The sequence below is a fragment of the Periplaneta americana genome, chromosome 1 (assembly GCF_040183065.1).
Source record: "Periplaneta americana isolate PAMFEO1 chromosome 1, P.americana_PAMFEO1_priV1, whole genome shotgun sequence".
In the NCBI taxonomy this organism is placed as follows: domain Eukaryota; kingdom Metazoa; phylum Arthropoda; class Insecta; order Blattodea; family Blattidae; genus Periplaneta; species Periplaneta americana.
The window spans coordinates 21,734,552-21,750,994 of record NC_091117.1 but is presented as its reverse complement, the minus strand read 5'-3'; positions in this window follow the sequence as shown (position 1 = coordinate 21,750,994).

Below are 16,443 nucleotides of genomic sequence, written 5' to 3'. Positions count from 1 at the left end.
ATACTAACACTACAGCATAGAATATTGATCACAAGCTAACAAAAGAATAACAGAAATGCTGGGACGGTTAATGGGTGGAGAAATGAACATAGAGCGGAAATAACTAACCCGAAAGAAAGAAAGAAACACAGATCGAGTAAAGGAAGAAAACTCTGTCGAAAGCAAAAAGAAAAGGAAATAAACATCGAAAGAAAGAAAGAAAGAAAGAAAGAAAGAAAGAAAGAAAGAAAGAAAGAAAGAAAGAAAGAAAGAAAATCGAATCAATGAGAAAGAAGAAGAGAAACATGAAAGGTACGAAAGAAAAGATAAAAAGATAAACAAGAAAAGACCGAACCAAGATAAGAAAAAATGAGCGAAAGAAAGAGAGAAAGAAAGAAGAAAAAATAAGCGAAAGAAAGAAAGAAAGAAATATCGACCCAATAAGCGAAACAACATTCGAGTTAAGAAATGAAAAAGATCCGAGTGACATAGGCTATGAGTAAAATTGAGCCAATAATTGAAAAAAAAAATCAAACGAAGGAATGAAAGAAAGATCAAACAAAGCAAATGAAAGAAAAATCGAACCAAGGAATGAAAGAAAAATCGAATAAAGAAATTAAAGAAAGATCGAGCAAAGGAATGAATGAAACATCGAGCCAAGAAATGAAAAAAGATCGAGTCAAGGAATGAATGAAACACTGAGCCAAGAAATGAAAAAAAAAAAAAAAAAGATCGAACCAAGGAATGAGTGAAACATTGAGCCAAGAAATGAAAAAAAGATCGAGCCAAGAAAAGAATAAAGAGCGAGCAAAGAAAAGAATAAAGAGCGACCAAAGAGAAGAAAGAAATATCAAAAAAGAGAGACCGAATAAAGAAGAAAGAAATATCAATCAAGAAAAGAAATATCGATTAAATAAAAGAGCGCGCAAAGGAAATAAGAAAGAGAAAGCAAAGGGAAGAAAGAAATATCAATCAAAAAAAGAATGAGCGAGCAAATATAAAAAGAAAAAGTAAGCCATAGGAAATAAAGATATATCAATTAAGAAAAGAAATATCGATCAAAGAAAACAGCATACAAAAGAAAGAAGAGAGCAAGCAAAGGGAAGAAAGAAATATAAATCAAGAAAAGAAATATCGATAAATGAAAGAGCGAGCAAAAAAAGGAAGGGAAGAAAGAAAAACTAATTAAAAAAAGAGAACGAGTAAAGGAAAAAGAAAAGAGCAAGCAAAAAGAAGGAAGAAATGTTAATAAAATAAAAAGAGCAAGCAAAAGAAAAAAACAGAAATTTCGGTGAAAAGAAAGAAGAAAAAGTAAAGCAAGGAAAGAAAGAAATATTAATAAAAAGAGACAAAGAGCGAGCAAAGGAAAGATGGAAGGTCGAGTATAGATAGGAAAGAAATATCAATCAAAAAAAAAATACAGAGAGCAAAGGAAAGAAGAAAGGGTGAGCAAGGGAAAAAAAGAACCATCAATCAAAAGTAGAAAGAGCAAGTAAAGGAAAGAAAAAAAGAATTATCGTCGAAAAAAGGAGCGGGCAAAGGAAAGAAGAAAGAACGCGCGAAAGGGAAAAAGAAAGAGCGAGCAAAAGAAAGATCGACCGGAGGAAAGAAGAAAGAGCTAGCGAAAAGAAGAAAGAAAGAGCGACCAAAAAAAACGATCGGCCTTTGAGCCTGGGACCCTGGCTTATAAATCCAGTGCTCTAGCGCTAAGATACCCTTGTGGTCTAAAGTTCAATACTAAATTCTTACTTCAAAACTTAGTCCGAGTCATAATATGTGTGAAGCAATAACGTAGGCACTGATATAAAATGGATTCCGCCTCACTTTGACTATTGTGATGTTTTATATAGTGACCTAAGTGCTGAACTTTCTCAAAAACTTCAACGTGTACATAATGTCTGCGTCCGATTTATTTTCAATATCCGCCGACATGATCATATATCGGAATATTTTCTACGACTCTCCTGGCTCCGCTTGCAAGATCGACGATTAGTACATTCTCTTTGCCTGCTATATCGAATTATACATGATTCCACACCCAACTACCTTGCCTCTCGGTTTACTCTCCTAGCTTCACATCATAATCGTAATACACGTTCACAGCACAATCTGTTGCTATCAATACCACGTCATCAGACATCTCTGTACTCAAGTTCTTTCTCAATAGCCATGGCCCGCTCATGGAATTCGCTGCCGCTGGAAATCAGGGGTAGTCTTAGTCCCCAGTTGTTTAAAATTAGGTTGTTTAGAAATATTTTAAATGCACAGAACTAGTTTTTAGGTATTATTATTATTATTATTATTATTATTATTATTATTATTATTATTATTATTATTTTACAGTCATTACTTTATTTTCCCATTAACACTAATATCTAGGTAATTGTCATTGTCTCAATGTAACACGTGCTGTGCTGATCATACTAATTGTACTGTTCCTTTAGTTGTGAGATTATATACATATGTACTAATTCTTTTTTTTTTCTTTTAACTTAATACTTGTATACTAGAATGTATTTTTCTGTTTGTGATTATGTATTCAGTCTCTTTTTTTATTACATATATATTTTTTATTATTGTTATTTCAAAGTTAATACTGATTGTGTATATGTATTCAATCTCTCTTTTCTACTTAATTATGTTTATTATTATTTTTAAGTTCATATTTGTATACCGGTATGTATTTTTTCTGTATGTGATTTGATCCTGGTTGAGTGGAAGAAAAGGCCTGATGGCCTTAACTCTGCCAGGGAAAATAAAACTATTATTATTATTATTATTATTATTATTATTATTATTATTATTATTATTATTATTATTATTAATAGGACCACGTTGAGACCTGCGTTTTGGTCCAATAAAGTTGCGTATTAGAACCAAACTTAGAGGGACAAAAACAGTACACGACAATATTATGTATCCAACTCCGGTTAGAAGAACCAGCCGCATTATTGGACCAAAACGCATGGTCCCAACATGGTCCTATTAAGCAGGATCCACTGTGTTTTAAGCCGAATTTCAACGACCGCTAAGAACAAAATCGCGAACTTTATTCACTGGAGCTACAAAAAACATGAGCAATGTTCATGTTATTCGCCCATTTAAATGTCTTTCCACACAATTACTTCTGCATATTAAAATTCTAGAAAAACTACACACATGCCATTACTGCTACACGCAACGTTTATCTAAAGCAGAAGCGTGAAATAGACTCTGATCAAACACTGTGAAACTGTGAAGAAACACACAGTACACTGAAATAAGGGTAAGGTAAAGAATATCATGTATGATTTGAGGCTTTCTCGGCGTTGGTTCGCTAATATGTTTTCGCGGGATATCAGCCGAGTTAAGATTTTGGAATGCTCCAAGCTTTCGACTGCTATCTCTGCAGCCATCTTCAGGGAAGTGATGTCCGAACAGAAAGTCGAAAGGTTATATAGATGTGGCTGTCTCAGGTGAAACGGGATTGGTTGGCGGATCGGCCAATCCGGGGCCGGGAATTGTCATCGCTCGTAAGCTCCGCCCCTCCCGGGATTACTGCGTGAAGTTTGGCGGGCGGCGAGCCCTGTTCCGCCGGTTGGAATCGGTTGCCGTCCTCGGTCCGTGATCTTCATGACCTTGATTGTAACAGGGCCTGAGTTGGTCTAAGGCCGGTGTCCATGCCTGACTGAGCTGGAGTCCACTGTCTCTGTTAAAGTTGTTTTTCTCCAGCTTGATCTCTATGGCCTCCTTGATTGTACGATCCCAGTAGTGGCTTGATTTGTTAATGACCTTGGTGTGGTCAAACAGTATTTTATGCTCCTTTTCTATGCTGTGTTGCGCCACTGCAGATTTTTCCGGGTAATACAGCCTCAGGTTCCTCTTATGTTCTTTGATTCTGTCTTCTACTGTGCGGCCAGTCTGCCCTATGTATACTTCGCCACACTCGCATGGAATCTTGTAAATCCCTGGAGTCCTTAAGCCCTGACTGTCTTTAACCTGACGTAGATGACTCCGGATTTTGCTCTGTGGTTTATGGATGGTTTTGATATTAACCTTCTGGAGGATTCTGCTTATTTTGTGTGACACGCTCCCGCGTGAAATCAGTTTGACAGAGAACTCCCTGGGTGTTAAGGCCTTCAGAAAGAAGAAACAAATGTTTTTATTGAAAACTTGTACTTCCTATAAATAATAATGTACAGGGTGGGGCAGAGCAACTTGCTTATTTAGAAATTCAATTAAAACAAAAATAATGCAGATATATATTTAATTCTTTGAACAACATCAAGTACAACATGTAAATTTTATGTTTACACAGTTTTAAACATGATATCAGGCAGATGGCGTCCATTATTCTCAATACACTGAGTTAATCGAACTCGGAAGTTTCGTTCAACTCTTTCCAGCATATCGACGGTTACGTTGGCGACAGCTTGACGAATGTTGTTCTTCAGATGAGCCAGGATCCTAGGACGATCGTTGTAAACAAGTGATTTTAGATAGCCCCATAAAAAATAGTCGCAGGGGGCTAAATCAGGCGACCGTGCAGGCCAGTGCAGATCACCCCTCAAGGAGATGAGGCGTCCTGGGAAATGTTGCCGCCAATTTGTAGGGATGAAATTTCAGTTCTTCATGAAGGATTCGCCTCACAGAACGAGCAGACAACCCAAGAGCAGCTGCGTGTTGGCGAGCAGAGCGCTGAGGGGGTCGCGCAACAGAAAGTCTTACCATGTCAATGTTTTGTGGTGACTTTGCTGTTCGTGGAAGCCCACCAGTTTCCTTGAAATTGTTTACCCGTGAAACAATCGACTGCCGGCCAGGAACACGACCACGGGGCGCAATATGAAATGGGTACGGAATGCACGTTGCGTGGCGATGATAGAGCGAACGTTAGAAAAGTATGCCTCGACAGCCAACGCGCGTTCCACCTTCGTCCACTCCATGAAGCTAACTAAACTAATCGGAGCTACAACTTTACGCCCCGCCCTCTCTAATGTGCTTACCCCCACCTTCCTCGAAGCAACCTTCGCTTCAGGGCGCCAAATTGAAATAAGCTATTTGCTCTGCCCCACCCTTATTAGTAAATGTGATGAAACTCATTGGATACCAGTTTCATACCACTACAACTTGACTGTCAGACATATTATGTAATACTGTTTTTTCATTTATTTTCTCTTTTTTATTATTAAGCTTCGTATTCCAGCTACCTAAAGACTGAAGTTTAAGACGCAGTGGATATACAGTATGCCGAACACAGGTAATGCAACGGATAAGGATATAAACAAACGCTTCTCGCTGCGTATTCGTGGAGTACAGTCAACTCCCGACTTTCCGAAGCTATACTAGTAAACACATGCTTGAGCCGTGATGTTCATTTTCGTCGTGATCTTTGCAGTGAATAATAATGTGCATTCATAAGTTACGGAACTTGAACATATGCGGATGTCACTTGAAATGATTTTATATTACAAGAAATTCTTTCAATAGCACATACCGTTATTGCTGCATGATGTAGTACAAGATATTCCTATTGTCTGATATTTTTTCGTGTTTCATTAGGCTATTGCATATGTCGCTAATCACTGAAAACCCACCAATTTTCTATATACTTTTCTAGAAATTCCCTAAAATGTAGATTATTTAATTTATTAATTGGGATGTTGGCACTGAACATCATGGCAGACTACACAAATCCATGCTAAACGTCGAGTGAATATCTTCATAATTTTCTAATTTTAATGGTACTGATTCCTTTGGATTACGTTCAACACACTTTCTGTACCTTTTGGTATTGCAGTATCTTTCAGTGCACTGTTCTTGTCACTTTTACGTTTATTTTACACAATTTATATGTAATGTTGTCTATATTTACAGCGAAAATATTACTTCAAATATCCTCAACTATGTCTTGCAATATTACACGCTTGAGCGTCTTACCTAAGGCATTTTACTTCTGCAATGAACGTTCAATCAGCCACAATGATGTAGTTACTTAAATAATACGACTAGTAAGAGCAGTGATCGATAAGACTACTCGCTATGACTGCGTCCCGATTTTGACTTTCTACATGAAGAGGGCAGAGGATGCGTAACTATTTTGTATACGAACGTACATGTACCTGCGCTGTGACGTCACATATACTTCGAATCGTCCACACCTGTGGAGTAACGGTCAGCGCGTCTGGCAGCGAAACCAGGTGGCCCGGGTTCGATTCCCGGTCGGGGTAAGTCACCAGGTTGAGGTTTTTTCCAGGGTTTTACCTCAACCCAAGATGAGCAAATGCTGGGTAACTTTCGGTGCTGGACCCCGAACTCATTTCACCAGCATTATCACCTTCATCTCATTTAGACGCTAAATAACCTAAGCTGTTGATAAAGCGTCGTAAAATAACCTACCAAAATAAAAAATAAATACTTCGAATCGACAACTTCATTCCAGTTTATAGGTAGGTGAAATACGGAGCCTAGTTATATTCTGAAGTGCAACATTTTGGTCAACGAATTTCAGGTATAAAAAGTACGTTTTAAGTATACAGATTTTCTGGTAGTAGAAATAAAAATGTCCACTTATCCAGACAGGGATATGTGCCTGTTTACATCATGCCGTCACTCTATGTTAGTTTTTCGTGCATTTAGTTTCATTATTGATCCAAATAATAGATTTTCTTCTGATGTGTTTTGGTGTCCTGAACGATCTTTAATTAACAGTCTGAAGGCAGAGTTCCAAGAATTTGAATTGGGTTTTCCACTTTACTAATACCGATCGTTCCGTAAATTAACTCGACCATGGAAATAAAACCAGACCTCATTACAAAACCAAGATTAATTTAGGGTCATTACTATGCACTATACTCTTTGACGAAACCAGTTTCAGTAGTCGATTATGGCGGCAAGGTCTTCGCACTTCTGCCATTTTGATAGCTCTACTTTTTTAGTAAAAACATCTATACTCGAGAATCATTCGAGAGAAAGTGTAATGCATCGTTTACAATGACGCGACATACGCGACACGACACAGCGACGCAACGTTATATAAATTATGGACCAATAGGAAATCCGAGTTCAATGACGTCACGACGCAGATCGCGACGCGACAAAAGTTAAAATTGAATTAACTTTTACCGCGCGACGTTACCGGAATGCGTATGTGTTTTGTTTATAATGGCGTCGTCTGCAACAAAATTGAATACTTTTCGACTTTTTCAGATGAGATGTTGATAGAATGGGTTAAAGGATACCCTGAATTATACAGAATGAACCGTGAGTGATGTCATTAATTTCTAGAGGTTTTTCAAACAAAAAAGGTTAATATAATTTTGCTCGTTTTTGCTTCATTTTAGAGAAAAAAATTGTTTTATTTGAAACATTTCATGGCGTATATTTTGGGAAAGCCATTGAATTAATTTAATTCCCAATATTCTTAGTCAATTTAAGAGAGTAGTGTACTATGATAAAAAAAATTGTTTTTGTCGTTCAAATATGCAGAAATTTCATCTGAACAATTGTAAATTTTCGTTCTGAAAATGAATTTTAAAACGTTACATTCGTTACATCAAATTTCTGCGTATTTATTATCATAATACAGTGCTCTCTTAAATTGACTGAAAATAATTTTAATTAAATCAATGGTTTTTCCAAAAGACGGTAAGAAATGTTTCATATAAAACAGTTTTTATCTTGAAACGGAAGCAAAAGGATAACAAAACTTATATTATTTTTTTTTTGTTTAAAATATCTCAAAGAATAACCCTCTGAAATTAATGACATTATTTACGGTTCACCTTTTATGTTACGGTTTGTTTACGTGAAATGCACAATGCTTTCCATCCATGGCTCTCATGAAGTTCGGAAAATTTACTTTTTTCCAATAGGTATCCTTCCACCTTCGTGAAATTGTCCTCAAAAAGTTTCCATTTAATGAGGTGTTTTTAATTTATCCCAGATTTATCCCAAACTATAGGCCTAATGGACATTGTGTAGTTACAATACGAAAATCGTAAAGAGAGAGAACCAAGTTTTTAAAGAGAGATACCAACTATTAGGGAACTCTAACCTCAAAGTTACGCTTAGACGCTCTGCTGGATGCCTCCCGCATTGGACGTTTTTGTATTTGAGGGGCAATGGTATGCAGGACATCATCAAATTGCGAAAATGTCATCCGCATATAGTTATGATATGTTGATTTTTTCTACTCCAAAAACTGAGAAGGCAGGCATCGTTTCATTTTAAGTTTCCTAATCAACACGAACCAGCGATTCAAGTCGCGGAATTGTGAACACCAGACCGCGACACGATACTGCGATGTCGCGTCGCGTGTCGCGAATGTCGCGTCATTGTAAATTAAGCCTGAGACACGAAAATATGTAAAATCCTGCAGTTGCGGTTACATTCCTAGGAAACAATTCGTAGTACACGACACCACCTTTATCCCACCAGACGTCTCTTCTATGGATCGACACTAACTTTTGTGTGTTGAAATGACAGAACTATTTTCTTGCATGCTTCCTCCGATGACATTCTCCCCGTACACGACACAGTTCCTCTATTAAACTCAAGCAGAAGAATAAGTCGGAAATGTTTATTTATTTATTTTTTTTTTCATTTGACACTTCATTCTCTTTACCCCACGACCAGCAGAATCTTTTTGAGATCCGCAAAATTCAAGGCGTATTTACAAGCATGACATTCCTAATGCCAAATGACAAAGGACAAATGACAAACGATAAACAATCTCCAACAACACAGCGTTTCCATGACGAACAAAAACACTACGAACTTATACATCAACCTAATATCACAGTCTAGTACAGGCATTTCAATTGATGCCCACAGGAGCAAGCGCGCGCTTCAGAGCCCAGGAGAGCCTGAGCGCTTTACAGCGGAAAGGAAAGAGACAGACGAAAGAGGTGGTATATGCCGCTTGGTCGAGCTATATTCAGGGATGGCCAGCACTGATTCAATAGATAAAGGGAAGAGAACTTATTAAAACTCTATCCATGTTAATTTTTAGATTTGCCTGAGAAGTATAAGTGCATTATAAGAATGTAAGTTTTAATTTTAATGCTCATTTTTCACAAGTTTGATTTTTTATTCAAAAGAAATATTTTCTCAACTTTTCGTATAGAAAAGTGAATTTTTCAGATATAGACCTATTTATTTAGTAGCCGTACAGAATGTTTTCGTAAATTTAATATACCGTGAATACGTATTACTGAAGATAGTGTATTGAAATTTTTTAAAATATTCACATTGAAATTGTTTGTAAGGAAATGAATTAACAAAGCAACTACTGTTACATCATAAGCAAAAGTTATGTGCCCATGTGTTGTAAAAATGTCAGCTCTATAGCTTCAGCAGATTTCGAGAAAATAAGTGAATATTCCATCTTAACTCTCTATTGTCTTATTAAGATTTAAAACAAAACTGCAATATTAAGAAATCAGTGTTAGTACTTTTGTTTTACAGACACTATAGATAATATTAAACAGAAAGAAGCCATATAAAATAACGATATAAAATTTCACGTTCCGTTTAAAGTTTGTGCACCACTGTTTTCTTAATCCAACAAGTTGCTTATTCATATACACAACCCTTCCCCTTTCCATACTTAGCGCTTGCTGCCCGCTCACGACGTCAAGGTCAGAAAAATGCGCTTGCTTTGACATCATGGTCTAGTACATACAGTCACGAAGCTTGAGTTTTGAGGGTGCTAGGAACAATAGACTGAGCCGATACTATTTCGCATTGCCTGTAATGAGGCGATATTAGCGATCGTAGTGGTGAGAAACTATCTATGGATGCATATTTACTACGTATTGAGCTCCGTGACTGTATATACTAGACTGTGTTAATATGTTAAAGAATCTGTATTATTTTTTTAACTTGGTTCACGAAATTGCTAGGTGAAGTTTTGAAACATTACTTTCTGATTAACCAAAATCGTTAACTTTATCACTGAAAACTCATCTCACAGAAAACACAGTACATTAAAACGATTCAAACACTCAGTAGTTCAAACACGATTGTCAAAACACGCTCAACAACAATGAGCATTACATTCAATCCAATGGCTGATACTTGAATTTGCATCATTGAGCCAAGTGTTCCCATCTATGAGCGACATATCGAAAATGTATATTTTCTCGATGTGGGCGTTTCCCTTTTCTTTCACTAAAGAAGGCGAACCACATTGTACAGGATCATTAATGAAGCAATGGTGTACTGCCGGTAGGGGAAACGGGATAATTCTGCGAAACCTACTACCAATACAGTTTTCTTCAACCACGAATTTCACTTAATAATAATAATAATAATAATAATAATAATAATAATAATAATAATAATAATAATACTTACTTACTTACAAATGGCTTTTAAGGAACCCGAAGGTTCATTGCCGCCCTCACATAAGCCCGCCATCGGTCCCTATCCTGTGCAAGATTAAGCCAGTCTCTATCATCATACCCCACCTCCCTCAAATCCATTTTAACATTATCCTCCCATCTACGTCTCGGCCTCCCTAAAGGTCTTTTTCCCTCCGGTCTCCCAACTAACACTCTATATGCGTTTCTGGATTCGCCCATACGTGCTACATGCCCTGCCCATCTCAAACGTCTGGATTTCAAGTTCCTAATTATGTCAGGTGAAGAATACAATGCGTGCAGTTCTGTGTTGTGTAACTTTCTCCATTCTCCTGTAACTTCATCCCGCTTAGCCCCAAATATTTTCCTAAGCACCTTATTCTCAAACACCCTTAACCTATGTTCCTCTCTCAGAGTGAGAGTCCAAGTTTCACAGCCATATAGAAGAACCGGTAATATAACTGTTTTATAAATTCTAACTTTCAGATTTTTGGACAGCAGACTGGATGATAAGAGCTTCTCAAACGAATAATAACACGCATTTCCCATATTTATTCTGCGTTTAATTTCCTCCCGAGTGTCATTTACATTTGTTACTGTTGCTCCAAGATATTTGAATTTTTCCACCTCTTCGAAGGATAAATCTCCAATATTTATATTTCCATTTCATACAATATTCTGGTCACGAGACATAATCATATACTTTGTCTTTTCGGGATTTACTTCCAAACCGATCGCTTTACTTGCTTCAAGTAAAATTTCCGTGTTTTCCCTAACCGTTTGTGTATTTTCTCCTAACATATTCACGTCATCTGCATAGACAAGAAGCTGATGTAGCCCGTTCAATTCCAAACCCTGCCTGTTATCCTGAACTTTCCTAATGGCATATTCTAAAGCGAAGTTAAAAAGTAAAGGTGATAGTGCATCTCCCTGCTTTAGCCCGCAGTGAATTGGAAAAGGATCAGATAGAAACTGACCTATACGGACTCTGCTGTATGTTTCACTGAGACACATTTTAATTAATCGAACTAGTTTCTTGGGAATACCAAATTCAATAAGAATATCATATAATACTTCCCTCTTAACCGAGTCATATGCCTTTTTGAAATCTATGAATAACTGATGTACTGTACCCTTATACTCCCATTTTTTCTCCATTATCTGCCGAATACAAAAAATCTGATCAATAGTCGATCTATTACCCCGAAAACCGCACTGATGATCCCCAATAATTTCATCTACGTACGGAGTTAATCTCCTCAAAAGAATATTGGACAAAATTTTGTACGACGTCAACAAAAGTGATATTCCTCGAAAGTTACCACAGTTGGTTTTGTCCCCCTTTTTAAAAATAGGTACAATTATGGACTCCTTCCATTGTTCTGGTACAATTTCCTTTTCCCAAATAACAAGTACAAGTTTATAAATTTCGCTATATAATACAAAATTCAAATATAAACGCCATTTTACTCTCCAATCATTAGCATCTTCTTCATGGAGATATGTACAGAATTCAGACGAATACTTTGCAAAATTTTACAGCTTCTCTAGTCGCTGAAAAATATCTTTTACTTCCAATATTATTTCACCTTTCAATTTTAAGTTTTAAAAAGTACTGCGCATAAAAGTGTTAAATTTAACCCTAATTTATCATCCCATTATAAATCCTAGTGAACATACTACATTTCTTACTTGATGGACTTAATAGTCGTGCGTACCTCCACTTTTCGCAAATGAGGTACACGATATCCTGGTAATGTGTCTCTTTGGAAAAGGTAGCTGCTGTGGTATATGCATGATGGAGCACCGACTCACTTTCATTTTAAGTTGAGTTCTTACACATATGCTTCCACAACAGTTGTATCGGCCATGGCTTACCAAGACTATGGTCTCCCATGTCCCCAGACTTCAATTCTCTGGATATTTTTGTTTGAGTATATTTGAAATTTTTAGTGTATTCCAGCTATGTTGATAATGTTAACGAACTCCGGATCGCATGGACAATGGTTGTTAATGCATTGGAGACACGCCAGGAATTTTCCGATGGATATAGGATGTTGTTACCCCAGAGCATCTGTACTCACGAGGCGTAATATAACCTATAGATTTCGGAAATGTTTAGCTTCCCGACCTATGTATGTTAAGATTTTTTGTGTGTCATTGTACTTTACTTATTCTTGAGGTTTGTACCTATAAATTATGAAATAACTTGTATTACTATACATTTACAGATTAAGAAGTTTATTTCTGACTCGTGTAGACAATACACGCTCGTTTTTCTTTTTTAACGAAGGTTTTATATAGAAGAATAAAAGTTCTGGCCTGCAGTATACTGCATGATGTGGATGTGCATCGGTTTAGAGAATAATTTGTCCAAAACCCTCACAAGTTAACTCGAAGAACCAGTAGTGAACTTAGAACAGCATGAACAATAATATTGTATGTAGAGTTCTCAGTAAAAGAATGCATTTTAACTACAGTTAACGTCCAAAATCAAGATTTTGCAGCAATTCTTTGAAGCAGGAAATAATGTAAAAATTTCATGTAATAGATTGTTTCAGAGAAAAGTGCACTTAATTTGGAAAATCTCAACTTACGGAAAACTGAACCCTCACCCACAAGTTTATTTTTATTTTAGTAGGTTATTTTACGACACTTTATCGACATCTTAAGTTATTTAGCGTCTGAATGAGATGAAGGTGACAATGCCGGTGAAACGAGTCCGGGGTCCAGCACCGGAAGTAACCCAGCATTTGCTCATATTGGGTTGAGGGAAAACCCCGGAAAAACTCCAACTAGGTAACTTACCCCGACCGAGAATCGAACCCGAGCTACCTGGTTTCACGGCCCACAAGTTTAAAAAAATACTAAACACAAAATAAGAAGTCGGAGTTTTCACCCCAAAATCCCTAAACAGTTGCCTTAATAGTAGAAGGTGGATGACAGTGGTATCACGTGGTAGGGCGAGGACGTATGCGTGCTCTGATGGTTGACTTATCGGGGTCATGCATTTGAGATAAGACAGGAATGCGGCAAAACGCGATGTAAAAATTACTAAATTTCATGCCATTTCGGCAGCCGTAACTCAGCAACCGGAGAAGCTATATGCGTCTTTGACTATTCAGACGATTCGTTACGAATTGATCTATAAAATAAAAGTGAAAAAAGTGAAAAATTGAAAACAAGAGAAAAATTTGAAGTTTTATTTCAAAATTCCGAAATATTTACAAAGAAAATATTGAAAATTCTGTAAGTTTCGGATACGAGAAGAAAGAAAGGAAAACACCGAACAAAATGATGGACAACTCAGCGGTACCGAGCGAACACGAAGGTGGAGGGAAAGCTGCAAAGTGTCCGATTGCTTGCTAAATTGATGGCAACAATTCCGATTTCGTAAAAAGTCCGGGAAAATGACGATCGAATATATGCAGAGCTATATCGATAGAATCCGTGTTTACATTAATCTCGGTCTGAACTGAATTCCAACTATGTGGACGAATTGAGTAAGATAAATTATTCAAATTTATTTGAAAACCTCATTAAAATAAATTTTATTCTCAAGGAAAATTCTCCTGCTTGTAAATTAAGTTCAAATATAATGTTTGAAATATGGCACCAGGGTAGGTTGTATGTTAACGAAGGAAAACATGTATAATTAAGTAGAGATAAAAATAATACCTACTTCAGTTTTTATGTAAACGGTTGTTTCATTTACAAGATCTCTGTAACAAGACGTATTCGTTTTCAAAATTTATCCGCATATCATCAGCTAAGTGCCAGGTCTCATCATAACAATTTACTCATTATACCTTACCACAAGACATATTTATATTCTTCATCTTATACAGTTTCAGTTGCTAGAAATTGGAACTCGCTTCCGAGTGACGTAAGGGGTTGTTGGACAATAACTTCATTTAGGCCAAAATTACATAAATTCTTACTTAACATATTAATTACTGATTAATATTTGTTACTTATAATGAAACTAACATCTGTCCATTCTTATTACTATCATTAATTTCTCTAAATAGATTACAAAACCTCTAATGGCAATTACATTAATATTCTCATTATATAAATATATTTATGCTCGACCATGCCGAAATGTAGTAATTATACACCTGGTAGCAGACCTTTAATGCATGTCATTAAAGTACACCTACTCATTAAAGGTCAGGTCTTTCAGCCAATGACGACTCAGGTTACAACTGTTCAGCCAATGACAGGTCAGCTTTCTACCGTTATAAAACCGCAAGTATCGATTATTCTCGGATATGCAATCGAAAGAGAATTAGCGAAAAGTCACGGAGGCTGGAAATCCAATACTGTCGCAGAAGGTTATGTTTTGTTACTACAATAATTATCGTTAATTGTAAATAATATTCAAATAGATTCAATTTGTCATCTCGTTTTTCAATGTCTAATTTATTTTTAATGTTATCTCTGTAAGTTCTTATGGCCTAGCAAGGTCATTGTGAACATCTGTTCCTCGGAAAAAATCAATACTTTCGCGTCTGCGCACATCTCACAACATACGGGATATTGGCCAAGGTCAGATACAAAGAAAATTAATAATATCAAGTTAGAAATATGGTCGAGCATAAAAAGTCGTATGAAACTCGCCTATAATGGTAATTAAGAAGCTCGTAAGAAAATTATGAAACTCGCTTGCGCTCGTTTCATAAATATCCATACTCGCTTCTTAATTATCTTCATTGTAGGCTCGTTGCATAATGTACTATTTAGATTTAGATTTTTTCTCCCTATAACATAGTTCTAGTAAACTTATATTAAATTAATTTTCATCATTTTACTAGCCATCTCAAATTAATTACAATTGATTGAATTAAATTGGCTCATAAATTAAGTTACTTCTTTATCTCATAGGTTTATCTAAATTTAAATAAACATATACTAGTCGTTAAAACTTATAATATTGCTGGAGAATCTTTCAAGTGTAGTGTAAATATTCGTAATTTAAATATGTATTGTATTAATTAAGGCTGGTTGGCCTTATGGCCTTAATACTTCCAACGAAAATAAAACATTCTATTTTACGTTGCGGTACTTCCTCTCGAATTTTTGTGAGTTATGAGTTCAGTAAGTTCTGGTCTTGATCTTTAACGTTCAGAACATTCTGTATTACAGTACAAGAATGACTAAAATAAGTTACTCCCAAACCTAAAAACTGGAATTCTATAATGAACATGGTACATTAAAATGACTTACTGCAAAACCGGACGACGTTTAAGATAATCTCGTTTATCAAGTGAAGCTAAACTAACCTGTTTCCAGTTCCAAGAGACTTCTCCCTTCTTCGTGAAGCATGCAGAACCTGAAATAAAAGAAATATGGAAGTCAGTAATTATGCACGGTACTAGAAGAGTTACTATCGCTTCATGAGAATTTCACTGCAATTAGAAAATCACACAATACAAAAAAATTACGTTCATATCTGCCCACAGTTGAACAGAATATTTGAGTTTGCATTATTTTGCATGAAACAGTTACACTGATCAAATCTCACTTCGTACTATAAGTCTAAGATTGTATTTTACTTTTGCATTGTGATATTTCAATTGTGATTTCAATTGTTTTCTTCTGCAAGATTGTGGTTGCGACAAGAGGAATTGTATTATTGCTACATATTTTAAAGCTGGTCAAAAATTTACAAGCGTGAAAACCACTAGAGAAATACAGAAAAGAAAGACTCAAAAAGACATTGTTTCATAACATAATAATATCGTATGGAAATTAGAGATTTGAGGCTCAAGACGATTATCAGTCAATTAGCCCAATGCGAAATGTCCACTGCAAAAATATCCATAATCAGTATCAGAAATGACCCCAGTTATTAAATGTCCAATATATAATATGTCCACAGTCATTACCCTCTTCAGTCCCGAGACAAATTTAAAGTAAAAAAAAATGTTACCGGTAAAATATTATTTATTTGATAATTGGCGATACAAAGACAAACACTAACCAATCAAAATTTTTATCATGACCTCAATTCTTGTTTTATGCTAGGTATCATGTGATACCTTGGGATTCTATGGGGACTTAATTTGGTATCCATTCAGTTTTATTTATTTTACAAAAATGCAAACAATTGCTTAAAAAT